Source organism: Scyliorhinus canicula, chromosome 25, assembly GCF_902713615.1.
Source record: "Scyliorhinus canicula chromosome 25, sScyCan1.1, whole genome shotgun sequence".
NCBI lineage: Eukaryota > Metazoa > Chordata > Chondrichthyes > Carcharhiniformes > Scyliorhinidae > Scyliorhinus > Scyliorhinus canicula.
Window position 1 is genome coordinate 18416521 of NC_052170.1, and position 21610 is coordinate 18438130.

A 21610-nucleotide genomic window follows, 5' to 3' on the forward strand; every position below is an offset into this window, starting at 1 on the left:
GCTTGAACCCACAACCTCTTCCACGCTGAGAGACCGGGCCAGTGGGGGAGCAAACGGATTTGGGTGCCTGGGTACACACAGCGGTTAGCACTGCGGCCTCACGGGTGCCAGGGTCCCAGGTTCAATTCCGGACTCGGGTGGAGCCTGCACGTTCTCCCCCGTGTCCGCGTGGGTTTCCTCCGGCTGCTCCGGTTTCCTCCCACAGTCCAGAGACGTGCAGGTTAGGTGGATTGGCCGTGCTAAATTGCCCCTTAAGTGTCCAACGGTTAGGCGGTGTTGTGGGATTTCGGGGATAGGGCGGGAGACCGGGCCTAGATAGGGTGCTCTTTCGGAGGGTGGGTACAGACTCGATGGGCCGAATGGCCTCCTTCTGCACTGTAGAGATTCTATGGATTCTCTGATGGTGGAAGCTCACAGGCAGGCATGTAGGAACAGTAATCCAAAAGGCAAATCACAGAGGAGTTTAACCTCTGAAGGAAGGTGAGGCCTGTACTGTACTGACTCAGAGGAGGCTGGCGGTAAGCGGGCGTAGGTTTATTTACATTATTTACAAAGGTCTACATCAGGCAACGTATCGCTCCCAGAACAACCCTGGCTGGGAGGACTAACCACACCAGGCCCTGTTTTGGGCCTGCTTTAATGTTAGCTCATGGCGAGGCCCGGGCGGTGGGCCTCCCCTTCCCCTATCTTGGAAGCCTGTGCTCCATGGGTCCCACAGTGACATCAATGGTGGTTTCCCTGCGGTCCTTGTAGAAAGGGCCAGAAATACCTGCCAATAAGGTCCTGAGGGGACTTGATGAGGTCGATACCAGCGCTTCCACTTGTGGGGAGAGACCAAAACCAGGGGGCAGAGGTTCAGAATGAGAGGTCTGCCGTCTAAGACACCGATGAGGGGGAACTGTTTTCTATCAAAAGGGTTATTGGTCTGTGGAAGTCTCTTCCCTCGAATGCAGTGGTGACTGACCGCTGAATTTATTCAAGGCGGGGTTAGACAGGTTTTCATAGATGGGGGCGGGGGATGGCAAAAGCGGAGTTGAGACACAACCAGGTCATTCCTTATCTTATTGAGTGGTGGAGTAGGCCCGAGGGGCTGAATGGCCTCCTCCTAATAACTCTCCCCATGTTCCAAATGGAATATTCTGTTTCTGATCTCAAAGAGATCGGAATCAAAAGTGAAGGGACTATGGGCTGGATTCTCCCGCCGGAGCTGAATCCAATCGGTTTACGATCCCTCTGGGAGCGCAAACTGGGTGGCAAATCATTGTTCCCCGTCGCGCAAACTTATATAAGGGATCCCCAGGGTAAACCCGCGATTGGGCCGTCGTCACGAGCAAGGTGCGCAGCTAGCCACTGCCTGCAACCCACCCCCCCTCCCCCCCACTATACCGCATCGCACAGAAGCCCCCAACCACTGGATTGCCTGGATGCCCCCCCTACCCGGGGTGACCCAATGAGCAGCGTGCTCCCCCCCCCCCCCCAGGACCCCTATTGAAGAGGGACCCCCACAGGGAGCCCTCAAATCGGGGGACCGCCACCGCAGGGGCCCCTGTGATATAGACCCCCCTCCTTACAGGGACCCCTGTAATGTAGAGATTCCCCCACACAACCCCTGTAATAGAGGGACCCCCCCCGCACAGGGATCTAATAGGGGGACCCCCACAGGGATCTTACTCAGGACCCCTGAGTAGAGAAAGCCACCACCAGCGACCGGCGCTGCCCAGACGTTCCAGCCCCTTATATACTTCAATCAAGTTACCCCTCGCTCTCCTGAACTCTATTGGAAAAAAGCCCAGCCTTCCCAACCTATCCTCATGTGAGGAATTGTAGCTACAAGCTTAGGTTGTAGACGCTGGGAGTTGGCCTCTTTAGAGCGAAGGAAATGTGAGGGGAAATTTGAAAGAGGGATAAAAGATTATAACAGGTTTGGATAGGATAGGTATTAGCAAATATTATAAGGAGTAGGGAACATGGTTTTTGGCAAGAGACACAGGGAAGATATGAGGAAGAACATTTTTAATGACTTAGAACGCGCTGCCAATGAGGATGGTGGAAGAGTAGGCGATGAATGATTACAAAAGGAAACCGAGTGGACAATTGAGAGGAATAAATATCTGGGGCTCTGTGAATAGAGTGGGGAAGGAGACTGATTAGGTATGCGAAGGCAGGCTAGCATGAACTTGATGGGCAGAATGGCCCTCTTCTGTGTCATAATGAGTCTATGACTATATTCTCTGGTATTATATATTGGAATGGAAGGGGTGCTGTTTGAGAAGGAGATGGAGGAGTTTACAGTGCTGACTTGCTAAAATGATTTTTAAAAATGCTTTCATGGGATGTTTGGTGTCACTGGCTCTTTATTGCCCATTCCTAATTGCCCCTTGAGAAGGTGGTGGTGAGCTGCCTTCTTGAGCCGCTGCAGTCCCTGTGGTGTAGGTACACCTGCAGTGCTGTTAGGGAGGGAGCGCCAGGATTTTGACCCAGCGACGGTGAAGGAACGGCCGATATATTTCCAAGTCGGGGTGGTGAGTGACTGGGCGGGGAACTTCCAGGTTTTGGCGTTCCCATGCGCCCACTGCCCCTTGTGGAGGCAGGAGAGGTCGTCGTTTTTCTGAGGTGCTGTGGAAGGAACCATGGCGGGTTTGCTACAGTGCGTCAATGGTGGAGGGTGCCGCTGTGCGTCAATGGTGGAGGGAGTGAATGTTGAAGGTGGTAGATGGGGCGACTACCAAATGGGCTGCTTTACCCCGGGTGCCGACGAGCTTCTTGAGTATTGTCGGAGCTGGGCTCATCGAAGCAACTGTAGAGTATTCCAGCACACCCCTGACCTGTGTCTTGTCGATGGCGGGCACTCTAATACCAGGATTTAAGGAGTTAAATTACAAGGACAGATTGTGTACATTCGGTTTACATTTCCCTGAGTTCTAACTGAGCTATTTAAAATAATAAATGGATTTGATAGGGTAGATACAGTGAGACTATTTTCCTCTGGGATCCAGGACAAGAGGCTATTAATCTAAAATTAGAACTAGGCCATTTAGGAAACATTCTTTGGTGTAGAGATTAGCTTGGAACAGAAGGGCTTCCCGATCACTTTGGCATTTTCAAGAGTGAGGTTGGTTTAGTCTTTGCCGGGTAAGTGTTTCTTGGAACGTGGTGCCAAGGCAGGACATTGGAATAAGAATATAAGATATTAGAGCTGGAGGAGACCATTCGGCCCCTCGAACCTACTCCCCCATTCAATAAGATCACGGATGATTCATTGTGGCCTCAACTCCACTTTCCCACCATTCCCCCAGACCTTGCTGTGTTTAAAAATCTGTCAGTCTCAGCCTTGAATATATTCAATTTCTGAGAATTCTAAAGATTCATGAAGAGCAACGCCCGTTGGTCCTCACTTCCATCTTAAATGGAGGCTTATTCTGAAACTAGGCCCCGTAGTTCTAGATTCCCCCACTAGGGGATCCTCTCAGTACCTTACCCTGTCAAGCCCCCCTCAGAATCTTTTAGGTGTCAATTCGATCGTCTCTCATTCTTCCAAACTCCAAAGAGTATAGGCCCAACCTGCTTACCCTCTCCTCATAAGACGAGCCACTTCACTCCAGGTATCTACCTGCAGCTCTTCTCACAGGCCGACACTGCGAGTATATCCTTTCTTGAATGAGGAGGCCAAGGACACAGCACTCCAGATGTGGGGCCGGGTTTCTCCGACTGGCAGTGGGATTCTACCTTGCCGCCGTTTGCCAGTGGGATTTCTCATGGAAGCCACCCCACGCCGTCCGGAAACCGGGGGGGGGGGGGGGGGGGGGGCGCGCTGCCGGCGGGAACAGTGAACCGGCCGTTATCTCACCAATAGTTAGAATAAGACTTGTCAACTCTTATCCACCATCCCTCTTGCAATAAAGACCAACTTTCCCTTTGTCCTCCCAGTTCCTTGCTGTACCTACATGTTGACTTCTTGTGCTTCAGGTACAAGGACATGAGTTGAGGCACTAACCAGTGGAACAGCATGTTTCAAGGGGCTGAAAGGCCTTCTCCTATCTCTATGCTCCTACCTGCAGCATTGTGACACCCTCACATCCCCCCCCCCCCCTGCTATCCGAGCACCATTGGATTTAGATCACCCACTCCTCCCCCTGTGCTGGTAATGTCAATGGATTAGTAATCCAGCAGCCCGGGCTATTACTGTGGGGACAGGGGTTCTAATCCCACAATGGGAAATGGTGGGAGTTAAATTTAGTTAATAAAGTCTGGAATTAAGAGTTAATCTCAGTAAATATAATCATTTATTGCCGTAAAAGCTGATGCTCTGGTTTGGTCTACATGTGATTCCTCCAAAAATCGTAGTCTTAGAGGTCTACAGCACAGAAACAGACCCTTCAGCCCATCGTTTCTGCAGTGGTCAACAACAACCGCCTATTCTAATCCCATTTTCCAGCCCTTGACCCGTAGCCTTGTATTATTTGGTTTTGCAAATGCACAACTAAATGCTTCTTAAATGGTATGAGGGTCAGGGCAGCGCGGTGGCTCAGTGGGTTAGCCCTGTTGCCTCACGGCGCCGGGGTCCCAGGTTCGATCCCGGCTCTGAGTCACTGTCCGTGTGGAGTTTGCACATTGTCCCCGTGTTTGCGTGGGTTCTGCTCCCACAACCCAAAGATGTGCAGGGTAGGTGGATTGGCCATGCTAAATTGCCCCTTAATTGGAAAAAATTAATTGGGTACTCTAAATTTAAATTAAAAAAATAAATAAAAAACATTTTATGAGGGTCTTTGCCTCCACCACCCTTTCAGGCAGCGAGTTCCAGACCCCCACCACCCTCTGGGTGAAAAGTTTTCCCTCACATCCCCTCGAAACCTCCTGCCCCTCACCTTAAATCTCTGCCCCCTGGTCATTAATCCCTCCACCAAGAGGAAAAGTTTCTTTCTGTCTACTCTATCAATGCCCTTCATAATTTTATACATCTCAATCATGTCCCCCCTCAGACTCCTCTGCTCCAGGCAAAATAACCCCAGTTTATCCAATCCCTCTTCATAGCTAAAAATTCTCCAGGACAGGCAACATCCTGGCAAATCTCCTCTCCACCCTTTCCAGTGCGATCACATCCCTTCTGGCCACTCAGGTCAAGGGCCATTAGGAATGGGCATCCAATGGTGGCATTGCCAGTGATGCCCATATCTCCTGAAAAAGCATGACCACAACATCCCAGCTGACCCCACTCCCCTGCCATGGGTCCATCGCCCAAGAGTGCAGCCTTCCCACGACCATTCGGAAAGTGGGTGGGCTTTTTAGCACCCGATTGGATTAACCTTTGGCGTCTGTCAAACCGCCTTAACTCTCGCGTCTAATATTGTGACAGCGAAGGAATGAAAAATTGACCGTCAAAAATTTTTTTTTTTTTTAAATAAATTTAGATTACCCAATTATTTTTTCCAATTAAGGGGCAATTTAGCGCGGCCAATACACCTACCCTGCACATCTTTGGGTTGTGGGGGCGAAACCCACGCAGACACGGGGAGAACGTGCAAACTCCACACGGACAGTGACCCAGAGCCGGGATCGAACCTGGGACCCCAACGCCGTGAGGCGGTTGTGCTAACCACTAGGCCACCGTGCTGCCCCTTGCCCATCAAAAATGAAGGAAAGGTGTTCAGTGCCGCTCTGATTTTTTTTTTCCTTTATTGTTCGGCGGGAGACTCCTGGAGATTAATCGTGAATTTCCCCGAGGCTCCGGGTCAATTCCGAAGGGTTAGCGACCCTGAAGTCGTTCCCCCGACGAGGGTTCAAATCTGGCTTTGTGTCCCAGATGGAGAGAACTACGCTCAGAGCCTCAAAAAGGTTATGAATATTTAGAATGTTCAAGATTGAGAAATATGGGCAGGGATTCTCCGTTGACCGAAGCCGAAATCGGGAACGGCGATTGGGTGGAGAACAGCTTCCGATGACGGAATCGGGGCAGCCGCCGGAGAATCCCGATGATCTGCCCCTTCCAAATCGGCGTCACCGAGATGCGCGCCACGCGCAGTGGCATCCCCGTTGGTCAGTCAGTTACCTGCCCACCCGCCTGTTGGCACCAACAATTCTACAGACACGTGCTTGTAGGATTAGAATAGCGGTTTTAATATACTTACAACAGAGCCAGCCGGTTAGCCATTGAACTTTCGGTGAACTGGCCGGCTGACCATGTGGCACTGATCTTTATGCAGCAGCTTCCGGGGGAGGAGTCCTGGGCAGAGCCAAGGGAGAAGCCCCGTACAACGCGAGCATTCCCAGAGCTACTCCCCCTGGAGGACAGGTAGTGCAACTGCACTTACAATACGGACACATGTATATACAGATAATAATCCGGTGTGAATCACATTCACCACACCGCCATGCCCCGCCTCCGAAGGGCCGCGTTCCCAATGGCACTCGCCACGTGCGGTCCCAGCAGTCGGGTGGCTGGCGTGCCGGCTGCAGTGAGAGAGGGAGGGCGTGCAGGCAGTGCCCAACGCCGCCACACTCGGCCAAGATCCATGCCGCTGGCTGGGGGGGGCTTCTGCCAGGGCAGTGGGGAGTGGTGGGGGGTGGCCAGGAGGTGGGCTGTGGGGTCGGGGTGCACGGGTACGCAGTCCAGCACAACCTGCGCCATATTTTCCAGCCTTGCGCATCTGCAGCCTGGGACCCGGCGATTCTCCAACCGTTTTCCGTGCGTTCTCCGGGTGTTTCACGCGGCCCCGGTGCTCGCCGCTGACCGGCAGCTGACTCCGTGAGGGTCTCGCGCCGATTTTCCTGTCGGGAAACGTCACGGATCCTCCATTGGCGTCGGCACTTAGCTGCAGGAATGGAGAATCCAGCCCATGGACGTTGGTCGCCAGGGGATATGGGGATGGGGTGGGTGAGAAAGCAGAGTCGAGGCAAGAGATCTCAGGCACGATCTTGTGGATGGCGGAGCAGGCCCAAGGCGGGGGAGGGGCAGGGGTATGGCCTACTTATGTTCTTAGCGGCAAACAGGCAGAATGGAGCCTGCCTAAAAATTAAACAGCAGGACCCCTTCTTTCAGCTGCAAGGAAAGGCTTTGTGGAGGCTAAGTTGATCTCAGGCAGCGCAGGAGGGGGGGGGGCAGGAGACGCTAACAGGTTTGTTTTGGCAACAGGGGAGGGGATTCAAGCATCGGCTTCGCCCAGGGCGCAAGAAGGAGGTGGTGTGTGCTTAATTTGGGTGAGAGGTGTACTGATTCACTTGGGTGAGAATTAACTCTATTGTGGGCCAGCTGGAAGCTTCAGCAGTCAGTTAAGCAATGATTAACGCCACGCTGATGGGAGAGAAGATCTTAAAAAAAAACAATCTCTCACCATCCATTAATACCAATCCAGGTGGCGTCCTGATGAGAGAGAAACAAAATGTGTTTTCCCTATTCAATTACTCAAGGGTGGGGGGGGGGGGGGGGGGGGGGGGGGGGTGGGGGGGGAGGTTCTCGTGGCGGGGTGGATATGTCCCTGCCTTTGAGGAAGAAACTCTGGGTTCAAATCCCGCTGTGGGACTTGGTGGTACTGCCGTCCACCTCAACTAACCCCCTCCCCCTCCCAAACAAAAGTTCTAGAATCATCGAGCCTCACCAAGCAGGCCCAACAAGTCACAGCCCCTCTCCCCACACCAGTCCCATTCACAAGCCTACCTCTTAGTGCAGGCCAGATGTCCCCACCACCAGGATCCCGGCCAAAAAATGACCCAAACAAAGGCTGAAAAGCCCATCTTCCCGATTCCCTTGTCCAAACTCCAGTGCTCCTCTGTTCCCTCGGTTACCATAACAATCCCCCCCCCCCCCTGCTTTACCAACCCCCATGATCCTGGCCTCCAGGAATAAAATCCCCCCCCCCCCCCCCAACCAACCTCCAGGAAAAAGAACAGCAAAGGCGTAACTCATTGTATTGCAACATTTACAGCCACCCAACCCAACGTTTGCAAACACAAAATCCCACCAGCCCTCCTCAAACCAGTCCCAGTCCTTTGTGCTTGATGAAGGCCTCAGCCTGCTCTGGCGTGTGATCCTTCGAGTCCATCGTGACTCTCAGCCTCGCTGGATACACCTCCCCGAACCCAACACCCTTGTTGTACAGCATCGCCCTCGCCTTATTAAACGCCGCCCGCCGCTTCGCCAGCTCGGTACCAATGTCCTGGTAGATGCGCACCGTACGCCCGTCCCAATCAGTGTGTCGACTCTTCTTGGCCCATTCCAGGACCCGCTCCTTCCCCTGGTAACTGTGAAATCAGACCTTCACCGGTTTCTGCCAGAAAGCCCGATGCTTCATGTCCAATTCCGGAACGGAGAACACCAACTGAGGGAACTTCTCTGAAAAATGCTCAGTTGGCCTCGGGCCCTCCACTCCCTCCGGCAAACACACCACTCCGATGCCACCCCCGCACCTCGATCTGTTCTCCAGATCTTTAACTTTGGCCTTCAGGCCCTCATTCCTGTCCGCCATGAGCAGCACCTCAGCTTCCAAGCTGATCCCTGTGCCTCCACAAGGCTTGGTCGACACCCTTCAGCATCTCCCCTTGCTCCTTCGCAGCTTTGGCCGTCTTGCCCAGCTGCTCCTGCTTCCTCGATGGTGGCATTGAACCACTCTTTAACCTCCTTCCCCTGTCGCCCAAATTGACTATCCAATCTTCTCCAACCCCTGTGCCATCACCCCCCCCCCCCTCCCCCCCCCCCATCCCGCCAGAGTCTCTAAAGTCATGGGTGCGGCCGCCTCTCCCATCGTTCCCCAGATTCCGTTCACGGGCTACCAGCCGGGGGTTTCTTTCCCTTGGCCTTTTTTGCCAAGCCCTTTGACATTCCTCCATCGCCTTTCCATTCCCCGCACCAGCCTACTAGGTCAGAACCCAAAATCGCCCGAGAAAAAAAATGGCAAAAGGTATCAAAATACGGCGACCCTGGCAGGACTGCTATCTGCTCTCACACGCCTTCGCCAGAAGCCCAAGCCATGACTAGGTTATTCAGTGTAAAGCCCTTGTCGTGGTGATCCTGGTGAGGGGTTTCCAGGATGGAAGGCGTACTGATCACAAAGATACACAATGCTCTTTTGAAGAACCAAACTAATTTTATTAACACTACGAAATTTGAGTTTGACACTTATTCTGAATAGGAAACATACATGTAAGAATTAAACTACACTCACTAACACTATCCCTATCTATTAATTAGAACTATTAAATCAGGGGCTGGTTTAGCTCACAAGGCTAAATCGCTGGCTTATAAAGCAGACCAAGCAGGCCAGCAGCACGGTTCGATTCCCGTACCAGCCTCCCCGGACAGGCACCGGAATGTGGCGACTAGGGGCTTTTCACAGTAACTTCATCGAAGCCTACTCGTGACAATAAGCGATTTTCATTTTCATTTCATTTCTTAACTAACTCTGCAATACACTTATTTTCGTCAGCTCCAGTCTAAACTCCTCCCCTCAGCTTAAGAGCCAGTGCAATTTATAGTACTGTTCCTTAGCTCCATCTAGTGGCTAGGCTTAACATAACGTTAACTCTTCGCATGTTGTACATTTGTATAATGTCACACTCGTTTCACCCAAGGCAGCAGGATTGGCACTGTGCCCCCCCCCCAAACAAGATTGGTACAAAATTGAGAGGCGGGTTGCCAGAGACGCTGGGCACTACACCTCAATTGCAGCAGGGAAACAGAGCCATGCAGCCTGCCGCAGGTTTGGGATGTCGCCTCCTGTCAAATGCAGGGAAGGTGGCCGCATCGGGATAGGTTATGCCCGATCGACACCCCTCCTTTGCTCCCGTGACCTCTCTCTCCTGCCGCATTCCACAACAGTTCACCCAGGGCTCCGGAAATGTGTCAACCTTCCCTCCCTCCGCCCCTCCCCCTTGAAACAGGAAGCTTCTAAAACCGGCCTTACCCTTAAATACACACTCATTTCCCAGCCTAACCTTGTCCTTCCTCTCACTCAGTGTAGGTAGCGACCGGCATATCGAGCTTCACCTTGGATTCTCAATAAAAGTCTCAATATACCCGACAACGTCCTGTGGCATTGCTCGCAAGGCTAATGTGGTCCTCAGATGAAGTTCAGTTAGAGGGCAAAGGAGGGGGGGGGGGGGAGACCAAACAACCCAGATGTAATTCCATCCCTGATAGACAGCCAAAGATTCCGACCTTATTTTTAATACCTTTTCCATTAATAAATTGCTGCCTCCAGCTTTACAGTAGATACTGCGCATGTCAACAATCACATTCCAATTCTCTTCCCTCACCTAGTGGTCCCGAAGGTTCATCCGTTTCCATAGCTAGTAATTCCCGGAACAGGGACGGGATTCTCCGACCCCCCCCCCCTCCCCCCGGGCCGGGTCGGAGAATGGCTGGGGGGGGGGGGGGGGGCGGCGTGAATCCCACCCCTGTTCCGGGAATTACTAGGTATTCTGCACCTTCAGGGGCTAGGCCGACGGCGGAGTGGTTTGCGCTGCGCCTCGCCAGCCGGCGCGGAAGGGGCGTTTCTTCACACCAACCGGCGCCGAAGGGCCTCCGCCGGCCGGCACGAGTTGGCGCATGCGTGGGAGCGCCAGCGTGTACTGGCGTCATCCCAGCGCATGTGCAGGGGGGGGGGGTTCATCTCCACGTCGGCCATCGCGGACTGTTACAGCAGCCGACACGGAGGAATAGAGTGCCCCCACGGCACAGGCCCGCCCACGGATTGGTGGGCCCCGATCGCGGGCCAGGCCACCGTGGGGCCACCCCCCGGGGCCAGATCCCCATTGCGCCCCCCCCCCCCCACCCTCCCCGAGGGCCCCGGAGGCCGGCCGTGGAGTAAGGTGCCGCCAGTAAGTACCTGTCGTAACATACGCCGCAACTTCGGGGCAGCCCGACGCCGGAGTGGTTCTCGCTAGCCTGTCGTCAGGTGCTTATAGCTTGGCGGGCGCCGCTCCACATCAAGCGCGGTTGACCAGGAATCTCTCCCCCTCTTACCGCCAGACAATGGTGTGTTGGGAAGGATTTTGTAGGTTGATGCGCTCAAACTGTTTGGCTGCGTTACGAACGCACCTTCCTCGGCCGTGGGATAGGAACCCGGAGCATCCGGCTCAGAGATAGCGACGCTAACCCACTGCGCCACAAGGCCTCCGCACGTGTAAACGTGTCACACTTTAATGTGCACCCTCCTGACAATGCAACACCCCCACGAGAAGAGGAATGAAATGAGGCACGATGAATACGTATTGATCAATGTGATTTGCCCCAAATCAGCTCACCCAACGTTAATGAATGAGGAAGATTGAGCGCAGAGTCCACCCAGCATAAAAAGTGACTCGGTGATATTTCACGCCACTCTGAAAAAGCGCATCAAAGCTGGATGTACCCACAAAACTGGCCAGGTCGCGTTAATTGTCACGGTGAGCTTCTTGCACCCGATTGCTACCCCTTCAAAGAGGCCTTTAATATTAGGCCCTATTTCCAAGTCACCAGGCACTAAAAGGCACTCTTTATAAGCTCTCATCCATAATATTTTCTTCAATTTACTCTGAAGCTGACTACTGTGCACCTGGGGTAACTGGTAAGTGGCTCTGCCAGGATTTTTAAAGTCATTTTCACATATTTAAAGATGATTGGGTTTCTCACAGGGCCTGTAGGTTCCAAGACAACAAATGCTTCTTTTTTGTGACAAACCAACTTTCAGCCGCGTCTGTCAGACCAGGTTTGTTTGTAATCCGTTCACTGGATGTGGGCATCGCTGGCTGAGCTAGCGTTTGTTATCCCTAATTGCCCCTCGAGAAGGTGGTGACCAGCTGCCTTCTTGGGCCGCTGCAGTCCATGTGGTGTAGGTCCACCCACAGTGCTGTTAGGGAGGGAGTTCCTGGATTTTGAAAGGAAATGAAAAATAAAAATTGCTTATTGTCACGAGTAGGCTTCAGTGAAGTTACTGTGAAAAGCCCCTAGTCGCCACATTCCAGCGCCTGTTCGGGGAGGCTGGTACGGGAATTGAACCGTGCTGTTGGCCTGCCTTGGTCTGCTTTTAAAAGCCAGCAATTTAGCCCAGTGTGCTAAACCAGCCCCTGATCCAGTGACAGTGAAGGAATGGTGATAAAGTTCCAAGTCAGGATGGCGCGTGGCTGGGAATTTGGGCGGGGTGGGGGAGGGGGGTACTTGCAGGAGGTGGTGTTCCAATGCGTCTGCTACCCTTGTCTTTCTGGGTGGCAGAGTTCGTGGGTTTTGAAGTTGTTGTTGAAGGAGCCTTGATGAGTTGCTGCAATGCACGTGATACACGTGGTCACCGATCTTCAATATGCCAAGCGACACAAATTTTTTAGAAAAGCATTGCGTTTGAAAATTACAACCAAGGCGGACGCTCAGCTGCTGAGATGGGAGAGACCAGGAAGTTCCAGCCCTGGACACTAGTGGGCACCATCGTGGACGGGAAGGGAAAATTTGGAGTGCGGTTGACCTTTAACAGCTGTCCAAATTAGCAAATGATCCCGTCCCGCTCACGACGATGCCCGCTGCTGTCGGGGCCATGAAATTCCGCCCGTAGTGATAACATCACTGGATTAATGGCTGATTCCCAGAGGATGCGGGTTCGAATCCCACCACGGCAGCTGGTGGGGTTAAATTCAATCAATTCAAAAATTCAATTCATTTATAAAAATTCAAATCAAGAATTGGAAAGCAGTAATGATGTGATCATCGGTTGCGGTAGAAACTCCCACCTGCTTTACCAATGGCCCCCTCAGGGAGGGAAACCTGCTGTCCTTACCCGGTCTGGCCTACATGTGACTCCCGACCCACAGCAAATGTGGCTGACCACAACTGTCCCTCCGAAATGGAAACCGCAGCGGAAAGGTTGGACTTCAGCTGCTCAAGAAGCCAACTCACTGTTACATTCCCAAGGGGCATGGGCAATAAATGCTAACCAAGCCGGGAAAGAACGCAAAAAAAAAAATCATGTTCACGTTATTAAGTTCCAATTATAGGTCGGAACAGGGAAAGATGTAACGCGTGGAGGTTGACAGGAAGTATGCGGCGGCATAAGATGTGCAATATATTAAATCGAGATACACTGTGGTAACTGGGTGAGAAATGTGAGAGGATTGCTTCTGTCAGCTCTTCTGGCTTCAGAATGATTAAGCTGCTTAGATTCAGCTGAGAAAGATCTGAATTAATCACCTTCCTCCTGGTCCGGAACTTCGATCTGTTATCCCAGGCCTCCGGAAGCTCACTTTTCCAATGGAGGCCTTGTAGAAATCTGACCGAGAATTGGTTGAACGTTCGGCGCGCCCAATAAAAACGGATTTCAAGGTCGCCGCCAATTCGATTCGGGCTTCGATCTTCTCTTATTTCGGTTAAACCCCCCCCCCCCCCCCTTCCGCCATCCTGGAGAGTGGGAGGCAATGGCAAACCGCCCCTGCCATGGTAAAAGAAAAGCACTGCTCAGGTCGAAGCGTCAGTAGACATACCGGGGCGGGATTCTCCGTCGGCCGGATCCTCCGTTTCGCCGGCAGCACGCCCGCGTCCGTGGATTTACCAACGGCGTGTGTGGGGGGGGGGGGGGGGCACCACAAAGGGAAACCCCATTGATCGGCCGCCGGGACAGAGGACCCGGCTGTCGGCTGGGGGGTGGGTGGCGTGCCAGAAAGCGCGTGCGGCGGGAAGGAGAATCCCGCCCTCGGAGTCACTACGTTCTGGCAAAGCGGACGCGAAGGGTCGAAGGAAGGAAAAACAGTCCAAATCTTCTTGTTTTTCTTTTTCGATCAGCTCCTGCCTGGTGTTCAGTGGGGCAGCGCTTCACTGAACTATCGAACCTGGACCGCTCTTTGTTATAAACGCTCAGAGCTGAAGGTGAGAGTCAGCACCAGCAGCAGAGGGGAAATAATACTGGACTGAGTTTGTCCCTCGGACCATCTGGGTTTTGTGTCGAGAAGTGGCTTCATTCAATTTAAAAAGAAAAAGGAGAGACATGCTGGGCGGGATTCTCCGGGCTCACGGCTGCGTCAATAGGGATTCCCATTGAAACCACCCCATGCCATCAGGAAACCCGCGGGTGCGTGCTGCCAGCAGGTCCAGAGAATCCCGCCGGGATAGCGACTCTCCCGCTATCTCAGCTTTGTGTCTTGCCTGCTCGTAGGAAATGATCAAACTTTAACTGGGGGGGGGGGGGAGAACAACGATTTATATTGCATGGGAAGAAGTGTGCTGATGAGGTTGGCAAGTGGACTCTGATTGGTGGGGGCGTTGCCATGGAGAATGCAGCAAGGAACAGTGAACTGCTCAGCTTTGTACAAGTTCAGACTGGGCGGGTCGACTCTGATGGGTCAAGTCATTGCCCTGGGGAATGGACCGGGGAAGGGCTGTTCCCCCTCAGCTTTTTTATTTGGTTGAAAAAGGTGCAAAGTGTGGACATGCTCCTTCTGTGCACGGGCAAGGCATTGTGTGTGAATGTACAAGGCTTCCAGCATGCCTAAGTGGAGTCACGCTGTGGGTGGGGTGAACAATGCAAATCATCACATTTCCCCTCTCCCTGAACGTCTTTTCCCTTCCAGCATTCCTTTTCGAAGACTACTACTGAATCTGTGTTCACCATCTCATCAGGCATCTTCCCAAACCCTTGAGTTTTTACCCCTTGTGACACTAAGATGAGTGGTAAAGTGAAAAGTGCAGAGGATACCGGAAGTCTGCAGAGGGATTTGGATAGGTTAAGTGAATGGGCTAGGGTCTGGCAGATGGAATACAATGTTGACAAATGTGAGGTTATCCATTTTGGTAGGAATAACAGCAAAAGGGATTATTATTCATATGGCAAAATATTAAAACATGCCGCTGTGCAGAGAGACCTGGGTGTGCTGGTGCATGAGTCGCAAAAAGTTGGTTTACAGGTGCAACAGGTGATTAAGAAGGCGAATGGAATTGTGTCCTTCATTGCTATCTACCTCACTCTTTTCTTGGGTCTTCTGTGGCAGGAGCTCACATTCCTGCCTTCGAGCCAGGCTCGAGTCCCACTTCAGGACTTGATGACCAAGTGATTTGATGAAGTGGCCAAACAGGTTGAGCATCAACCTTCAAATCCTTCCCACCTACGCCTATGGCTGGCGTTGAGTGTGTCAGAGACTCCTGGTCAAGATGGACAGTATGTTGGAGCCTCCATCATCAATATCCATAGCCCAGGGCAACTGCATGCATGTAAAAGTGCCTGTTGCTATAGCAACTTGGACTTCATGAGTGAACTGTGCCATACCGCTGCCAAATCTTTCATGAGTCTATACACCACCGTCCAATCTCTTCTTAGCCTTCTCTCTTGCTCGTCAAGAACCACCCCCAGTCCATGTAAGTCTGATCTTCCACATCCGAAACCCCTCTGGCAATTCGTTTGGGTACCTATCTGTCCTTCCTAAAGTGTGGTGCCACGAACTAGGCCAAAAGGTGCAAATGGGGCCTGCAGTGACCCAGTCACTACCCCCTGATTGATGTGTAGAATCTTTGCCTCTCATCCCCTACCTGGAGCCCATTTCCCTTCAGTCACTCCGAGAAGTCAGTCCTAAAGTTGGCCTTTCTCAAAAAATCAGATCATGCCTGTGGCTGTCCAGCACCGTTGGTCTAACTTGAAGTAGTGTTCAGCATTAACCTTCCCCATTTTGCTTTGAACGTACCCTATGCTCATAAAGCTCTGCATTTTATACATTTCCCAACGGGGCGTCTGCATTTTTTCTTCACCCTTCCTCATAATTCAGTCTTCCGACACAATCCCTTTTGAGGAATTGATTTCCGACTAAAAGGCGTAAGTTGGCCTGCCCATGATGGTGTGCGACATAATGGGGTCAAAGTTCACTCCGTGACATGCCCTGAGCGAGCTGCTGATGAGTTTAACTGTCTCTGATTAAACAGGCTAATAAAGCAGGTTGCTACACGGACTCATTTTGTGTCTTTGTCTTTTTCCTTTCTAGTTTCACTGATGATACCGATGTGAAGAAAGATACATTAAAAGGCTCTGGGGAGTGCGCGGACAGAGGTAAGAATTGATTTCTGCTCTCCTGGTTGCTGACTGAGAGCCTGTGTTTGGGTGGGCGGGGGAAGATTTAACGGACTGTGCAGATGAATCGTGGCTGTATTTGGAGCATTGGCTGTGTTAGAAGTTGTGAGGTGATTTTGAAGCACTCCATTCGCATTCGCTAAAGCAGAAACAAAGAACCCCCATTGCGCTGAAGCTGAATCAGACCTGGGACCCTGGAGCTGTGAACCAACTGGGGCGCGATTCTCCCAGCTCCCCGCTGGGCTGGACAATTGGCGCAACCGCGCCACGCCGCCCCAACGCCGGCACGCGATTCTCCGAGGTGCGGAGAATTTGGCGCAGCGCCGATCGCGGGCTGCTGTACGAGGCCGGGCCGCCAATTCTCCAGCCGAGCGGCCGCACGGAAAAAGCAGAGTCCCGCCGACGCCGTCCACACCTGCTAGCTGCCGACGGGAACTCTGCGCGAAGGGCCAGGGGGCGGCCTGTGGAGGGAGGAGGGGGGTCTCCGTTTGCGGGGGGTGAGGGGGGGTGCCTCCGATGGGGTCTGGCCCACGATTGGGGCCCACCGATTGACGGGCTGGCCTCTTCCCCCCCCCCCCCCCCCCCTCAGGCCTACTTTGTTGCTCGTCCGGCCACAGAACCCCCACGCCATGTTGCGTCGGGGACGGCGCGTTCCGTAAAGACACCGTGCATGCGTGGGGCTGGCACGTCGTCACTGCGCATGCGCAGGTTGGCGCCGCCCGCAGTGCGCGCCAGGAAGTGAGGTTGGAGCGGCTCGTGCCCACGCCCGGTTCGCGCCGTCATGAAACGTGGCGGCTTTCACGCGGACACTCTGTCCCGCGATCGGAGAATCGCGCCCCAGGTGTCCAATTGTACCAAGCATCTTGAGAATGAATCCCTTAACATGGAAGTGCGGGAAAGGGTTCTGCACATCCTCCTGTCTGTAGGAATGATTTTACAAAGTCTTCAGTTCAAGTATTTAGCACGAGAGAAAAGTTTGGATTCATGTTGGAGCCTGATTCCATCTGTTGGGTGTTGGGTGAGATTGAGATGTGGCCATGGCTACTCCGGCATGCCATCACTGCTCCCGAACCCCTTCCTGATACCTACCCTCTCTACCTCTGATCACCCACCACTCTGAGGTCCCTCCGGATCCCGACCACTGGATTTCCCCATCTGACGCCCATGCTTCTTATACCCGTAGAAACAGTTATTCAGCCCTTCGAGCCTGTTCTGCCATTCAACACGATCCTCCATCTCAATGCCCTTCCCAGCCCCCTCCCCCATACCCGTTTAGAATCTAGAAATCTATCCATCTCCTTCTTAAGACTCTGCTTCCATCACCTTTCCAGGAAGAGAACTCCAAAGACCAGCGACCCTCCGAAAGAAAATATGTCGCCTGGTCTCCGATGTGGTATGTACTCTGGGATAACACAGGCTGCAACTGGATGCAGCTTTAACCAAAAGGTACTCCAGACCTTGAAGTTAGTTCAATCTGATTTATTGAACCAGTCGCACAGTTAGCACAGTTCTCTGTGAGTTTGACTCTCTGCTAACGTAAGTCTGGTTACTCTGTCTGACTGAACCAGACGAGCTCTTAGCCACGTGCTGGAGGTGTGATACTGTACATACACCCTGACTCACTCTGTAGATGTTCGTCAGTGGACAGAGGCGGAGTGTGAATGCCTTGTGTCTTTTACAGTGAGATACCACCCCTGAGTGTCCTGCCTGCTCATTGGTCATGTCCTGTTCTCTGTGTTCATTAGCTGCCTGTCTGCAGAAACGGGCCACCCCTTATTGTTAAAGTCTAAACATAATTTTGGCTGCTGCGGGTTACTTGTGTGAGGCTTGTGCAAGGAACAGGAGTTAACCGGAGCTGGCTGTTGCCAGCGGTGACATAAGGAAAGGCATTCCAAGTGTGGGAGCAATCATATCCGATCCAGGGCTGGCTCGGAGGCCTCGTGTCGGTTTACCTGCTCCGGGATCAATATTGATCGAGCTCCATTTCAAGCTTTTAAAACCCACTTGCATCTGTTCCATTTGCCAGATACATGTTTCCCTGTGTCAACACAATATCAGGCAGCTTCACTTGCCTGCAAAGTGAACGAGGGGAGACATCCGTCTTTAACGGGGGGGGGGGTTTGATACCTGCAGCAGATGCGGGGCCAGCACTTCAGATGCATCGCACACAGTTTACTGAGTCCAGGGCCGGATTCTGCGCACCCCCCTGCCCCTGGGACCTTGGCCCATCGCGTGTACCCCCCCCCCCCCCACCTCCACCCCCAATCCCCTCCCACAACGGTGGCTGGATAATTTCCGACCAGGCCTTTAACCGGGATGTCCCTGTCGGAGTGTCGCCCTGTCAGAGTCAGGCGGGAGGTTCATTTGAAGCCCTCATTTTTTGTTTTAATTCGTTCATGTGGGACTCGCTGTCTGGGCCCAGCATTAATTTCCCTTGCTCGGCCATTTCAGATGGGGCAGTTAAGAGTCAACCACATTGGCTGTGGGTCTGGAGTCACATGTAGGCCAGACCGGGTAAGGACAGCAGATTTCCCTCCCTGAAGGGGTGTTAGTGAGCCCGATGGGGTTTTACGACAACTGATGATAGTTGTCATGTTCACCGTTACTGAGACTAGCTTTATATTCCAGATTGAATTTAAATTCCACCGCCTCCCGTGGTGGGGCTTGAACCCACTTCCCCCCAGGGCATTAGCCTGGGTCCTCTGGCTTACTAGTCCAAGGGCATTATGGCACCACCCATCTCCCAGCTGACCGCTCATCTGTCCTTTCAGGTCAGCACATTTCAAAGAAGAATTCTTTTGAGGTCCAGCCTGGAGTGAGGCTAAAACAGATTGTAACCGCTGCGTGTGGGATCTTTCTGTGCGCAGATTGACTCCTGCATTCACCGACGGGAGAACAATGACTGCGCTTCATGAAGTGCTTCATCGCCTGTGTGGCATTCCGATGTTGAGGAAGGTGCGATGCAAATGCAAGTTCTTTCTTTTCCTTGTTCCGGCTGATGTCCCCTGGAGATTGATCTTCAGTCCCTGGATAGTCCAGCCAATCCTGCGGGATCAGCAACGCCATTCAAAAATCTTCCGCTTGCCGAAGAAGCCCTTCCGATTTACACGGTCATGGAAGGCCCTGTACAAATGCCAGATTTTCTTCCTGTCTTGCAAGCCGCCGGTGACTAGATGACAAAACCCTGACTTAATATTTATCTCTGACTCGTTACGGAGATGGATCATCATGACTCAGGGCGGGGATTCCTGTTGGCGGGATTCTCCATTGCGTCGGCAGCATACCCACGCCCACAGGTTTCCTGGGAGCATGGGGTGGCCACAATGGGAAATCCCATTGGCAGCTGGCGGGTATTGAGAATCCCGCTGCTGGCGAAGGCACGCCGCCCAGGAAAACACGGCTAGCAGACCGAAGAATCCCGCCCTTGTGGGTCATTGTGAAACACATATACGTTTACTTTCATTTATGGGCTATGAAGGTCACTGGCTGGACCAGCATTTGTTGCCCATCCCTAGTTGCCCTTCAGAAGGTGGTGGTGAGCTGCCTTCTTGAAAAGATGCCTCCCTGAGGTGTAGGTACACCCACTGTGCTGTTAGTGAGGGAGTTCCAGGATGTTGCCCCAGCGACAGCGAAGGAACGGCCGATATATTTCCAAGTCAGGGTGGTGAGCGACTTGGAGGGAAACCTCCAGGTGGTGGGGTTCCCAGGTATCTGCCGCTCTTGTGCTTCTAGATGGCAGTGATCATGTGTTTGGAAGGTGCTGCCTAAGGAACCTTGGCGAGTTCCTGCAGTGCAACTTTTCGATGGTACACACGGCTGCCACTGTGCGTCGGTGGTGGAGGGTTTGAATGTTTGCGGAAGGGGGGAGCAATCAAGCGGACGGCTGTGTCCTGGATTGTGTGAAACCTCTTGAGCTTTGTTGGAGCTGCGCTCATCCAGGCAAGTGGAGAGTATTCCATTACACTCCTGGACTTGTGCCTTGTAGATGATGGCTATCATCCTCAAATTATTTTTCTTTTAGTAAACTACATCGTACTTACGTCAAAGCTTTCCAGGAAATTTCAGGCAATCGTCGCCTCCTCGGCCCTCGGCCCTCGTTCTTTTTTAACCGCAGTTGTAACATGTCTTTGGATGTTTTTCTATGCTCAAGGACATTGATAAAAGCAAAACATTGTTGCTAAAATGCACAGGCGCCTAGCGTACTGTAAGTCTCGCTGTCATATTCTCAGGCTTGTAGTTTATTTTAACCTGTGAATTACAGGGGACATAATTGCCGACTCACTCAAAGGCTCTTGAGTTAAGCAAGGTCAATAACCAAGCTCCCACAACAAGAGCAAAAAGTGGGATTTAGCAGATTGCTGTTTTGTGGTGCTTGAAGGGGTCAGAATTGGTTAGGACACTGGGGAGAATCACTCTGATCATCTTCGAACAGCATCATGACCCCTCCCTCAGGGGTCTTGTTTTAATGTTCCGATCAAAAGACAAGCACCCCTGGCATTCCCTCAGTAGCGCGCTGGAGTGTCGGTCTAAATGTTGTACCCGTTCCTCAGGACTGAGGCCTGAACCCCAAGAAGCGGAGGCCGAGAGAGGCAGCCACTAATTTGGATAGCCTGGGCCTAGCAGCCAAGGTGCCGCTGGGTCCGTCTCTATTCTAGCTGTGTGCACTCCCTCAGCACTCCACTTGAACCTGCATTTATATAGCGCCTTTGTAGACATCCTAAAGTATTCTGCAGCCAATAAAGTACTTGTGAAGTGTAGCCGCTGCTGCGACGTGGGGGAAGCTAATTTACGCAGGGTTTCCAAGTAGAGCAGTTTATAATAACCTGATCGCCTGTTATTTTTGTCATTTACTAGCTCACTTCATGGTGCCCTTAATAATGAAACGTTTCCACACAAATTCTCATTCCATATTCCTGTTCGCATATGCGTGCACACACTCTCACGCACACTCACACTCACTCGCACATGCATACACTCACACATACTCACATACTCACACACACACAAACTGCACACTCACACGCAAAGCGCACACCACTCACTCACATGCATACACACTTAGCCGCGTGCACACACTCTCACGCACACTCACACTCACTCGCTCACACATGCATACACTCACACATACTCACATACACACACTCACACACACACAAACTGCACACTCACACTCAAAGCACACACCACTCACTCACATGCACACACACTTAGCCGCGTGCACACACTCACACGCATACATTCACACACACGAGCATACATTCGCATGCACACATGCGTGCACACACACATATTCACACAAATGTACACTCACCTCCCCGCATGCCCACACCCTTTCACACATACATGCACATACACACGTGCACACACTCAAATGCACACACAACTCTCTCTCATGCACACTCTATTGCACACACCCTCACATGCACACACACATGGCCACACACGCCTGCATACACTCACTCTCTCTCTCACACGCACACACTCGTGCACAAATACTCTCTTACACAGACACACAAGCACAAAAAATACTCGCTCACCATTGCTCACACACACTCACGCATACGTACACACACACACACGCACTCAAATAAAAATCGTAAAATGTGAGT

General features: G+C 52.4%; 1 protein-coding gene across 8 annotated transcripts in view; it reads left to right on the plus strand.

The window, feature by feature from the left end:
- LOC119957125 (adhesion G protein-coupled receptor L1-like) overlaps window positions 1-21610 on the plus strand; it is a 645488-nt gene that overhangs the window by 80833 nt on the left and 543045 nt on the right. For all 8 annotated transcript variants that reach the window (XM_038784852.1, XM_038784851.1, XM_038784850.1 and 5 more), the window contains exon 2: window positions 15916-15980. The gene's annotated coding sequence lies outside the window, so the exon portion shown is untranslated. The remainder of the gene's footprint in view (window positions 1-15915; window positions 15981-21610) is intronic.